This window comes from Nicotiana tabacum, chromosome 11, assembly GCF_000715075.1.
Source record: "Nicotiana tabacum cultivar K326 chromosome 11, ASM71507v2, whole genome shotgun sequence".
Lineage (NCBI taxonomy): Eukaryota > Viridiplantae > Streptophyta > Magnoliopsida > Solanales > Solanaceae > Nicotiana > Nicotiana tabacum.
Window position 1 is genome coordinate 168564442 of NC_134090.1, and position 3088 is coordinate 168567529.

The 3088-nt window shown below is 36.6% G+C and overlaps 1 non-coding gene across 1 annotated transcript; it reads left to right on the forward strand.

The window, feature by feature from the left end:
• Nucleotides 1-1985: 1985 nt before the first annotated feature.
• Nucleotides 1986-2091, forward strand: LOC142166623 (small nucleolar RNA R71). Its single transcript, XR_012697026.1, has one exon. It is a non-coding gene; the product is annotated as a small nucleolar RNA R71 (small nucleolar RNA).
• The last annotated feature ends 997 nt before the right edge of the window (nucleotides 2092-3088 follow it).

Below are 3088 nucleotides of genomic sequence, written 5' to 3' on the forward strand. Positions count from 1 at the left end.
TGATGAGATTTGGATTTAGGTCACATAAATACGCACCCGAGTTTAGGAAGGTAAATTATTAAATAGCGCGCCTAAAGCAACTACGCATTTTAATTATCTTCCTAATCTTTGAGATTTTTGCGAGGCCAAATTTATGAACAAGATATTATTGGGGCAAATAGGCTAACTAACATGATCTATTACTTGGCTAGATTCCTTATGGTCCAAACCCGCCTTATGGCCCATTCTTATTCCTTGCCAAGAAAGAAACAACTTCAATTTTTCTATCTACGCAATTAAAAGCATATAATCAAGAACCAAGACTACATATATCACAATCGAAATAAAAACTAATTAAAAGAATTAACCAACACACGCACCAAGCTATCATAACATAATGAAATAAGAATGAAAATTGAGAAATGGACCTTTTATTGGTGAACAACGTTGAAAATTGCAAATCAATCGGGCTAAAGAAAGCAACAGTCCTTGGACCGAAACCTCGAATTGATAAACTAAAATTGTGAACCGGAACCTCGAATTGACACCGGCGCGCCCGAGACCCAAATCGACTAACTAAAATTTTTGGTCAGATTAGATCCTTGAAATTGGCAGACGATCAAAAATGCCATTATACATAGTGCAATGCTTTCGTTACACAATGCAATGCTAGTTAAGTAAAGAAAATGTCTAAATGGTCCAATATAGCAACGCCAAAAGCACTTTGAGGAGAAGACGTCTAACTTGAAGATTTTGAATGCCAGTGATCTTCTGAGCCACTGTCACTAATCGCTGACAACACTCCCGCAGTTATTGCCTTTTCGCAAAGGGTGTTGCGTCTATTTTTGTTGCTTTAGAGTTGTAAGAATTGAAAAGGTTAGGTTAGGGTTTATAATTGGGTATTTTATATGGAAGTGAGAAAGAATGATGGCCATTGTATTGGAAGGAAATAGAAGGCTAGGATTAAATCTTGTACTTAAATGGGCTAATGAGTTGGGAAGAATGGGCCAAGGGTAATTGGGTTGGACCATGTCTTTTTTTTTGTGTTTCAATTTTGGGCTAAGTAGACTCCAAAAATTATTAATAAAAACCATAGCTAAATTCCCTTAATATAAGATAACTATACTACATGATGCAAAAATAAATTCTAATTAATTAAACTAAACTATATTAAAACATGAAACTATTACATATTTTTTATATTTTTCAAGATTATATAAAAATAAAATTAAGGTACTATTTTTTGTATATTTTTTTTACTTTATGAAAGGTCCATAAAATAAAAATATTTTTTTGTAATTTCCATTTTCTTGTAGTAAAATAAAGTAATAAGGTAAAAATGAATTGAAATAGCTATATTGGGCCTAAATTAAATATTTACGTGCTAAAATTTGAAAAATCTTGGGGAGGGTCAAAAATCACATGTCTACAGCTGGTTGTACCCTTGTTGCCTTTGATAAGGCACCATTTGCCCATGTAGTCTCATAGCCCCATGATTATTGCTGTTATTGTATTGTTGCTGAGCTGGTCTGTATTGTTGATTTTGCTGACCCCAATTCTGACCACCTAGTCTCAGTACCCCGTATTTAGCCACATAATTCATGTTCTCCTGATATTGTTGATTATCACCTTCAACACTCCATGAGAAGACATATGGCTAATTAATGCATGATGTACATAGACCCTCATTAGTTGCATCAACTATGTGTACCTGCTGCTTTTGGCCTGATTCTTCCACCTTTTTGGTGAGGATGCTCATTTGTGTCATCAAAGTAGCCATATTTTCAGCTATGGAGTTAGCTGGGTCTAGAGCCACCGAGTGAACCACAGGAGTGATTGGAGCATTCCTTGTTGTCCATTCTGAGTTTTGTGCCATCTTCTCAAGCAGGATCTTGCTCTCTCTGAATGTCTTGTTAAAAAATGCTCCACCTGCTGAAGGATCAACATTAGCTTTCAAAGTATCTGCTAAACCCATGTAAAATCTCTGCCCCAACATCTGCTCCGAAATACCATGATGTGGACACGTAACCAGCAAATCCTTGAATCTCTCCCCCGCTTCATGGAGCGTCTCAGTTGGTCTCTGTTTGAAGCTTAATATCTCATCAATTTGCTGAGCAGTCTTGTTGGGTAGATGAAATTTGCTCAAATAGTGCTTGACTAATTCCTCCCAAGTAGTAATGGAGTTGGTAGGGAGTGAATTAAGCCAAGTATGGGCAGCTCCTGTCACTGAGAATGGAAACAACAACAAACGTATTGCTTCCAGTGTGACATTGTGTTGTCTCTGCGTGGCACAAATTGAGAGGAAATTCTTTAGAATTTGCTGAGGATCTTCGACGTATGACCTAGAGAATAGTCCCTTGTTTTGCAAAAGATGTAGCATGTTATTTGTGATCTGGAATGAGTCTGCTTGTATCTGAGGGACTACAATAGCAGTTGCTAAGTTGTCAGTTGTAGGTTGTGCCCAGTAATATAGTGCTGCTTCTGGCACAAGAGGTGCCACACCCTGATCATTTGGGTCATTTGCGTTGTTTCTGTTGTTTGGGTCATTCACGCTGTCCCTGTCATTTAGATTATTGTCTTCCATAACTGGTTCAATTCTTTCGGTTGAGTTTTGTTGTTGTTTGCCTTTCATGTTTGCACGGTTCAATGCCTTGAACACCTTTTCAGGATCTGATAATGCTTCAAACAATTCTCCAGTTCTTGAAGAGTTTCTAGGCATGCACCCGTGACAATCACGACTACAAACGTTAGAATTTTGATGTTCAGTTCAAATTGAAGAAAATTGATTACACTAAAAATTTCTGCACTTCTTTTTAACTGCAATCAATAACATCATTAATTCCTCGGAACGACGTCAAAATTTGATCACGCACAACTATGCTTTATAAAAAGGACAAAGCGGTCACTGCAAATATATTCCAGTTATTAAGTCCGGAGTCGAATCCCATAGGGAATTAACCTATCAATCACAGCTATTGGACTCACAGAAATTCACGTATTCAATCTTCAGAGATATTTGACTGATAATTTGGTTGTTTATTAACTAAATATTATGTAATAAAAATACAGTAATTTAAGACTAGCTATAGACTGATTGTAAGTAAGAATG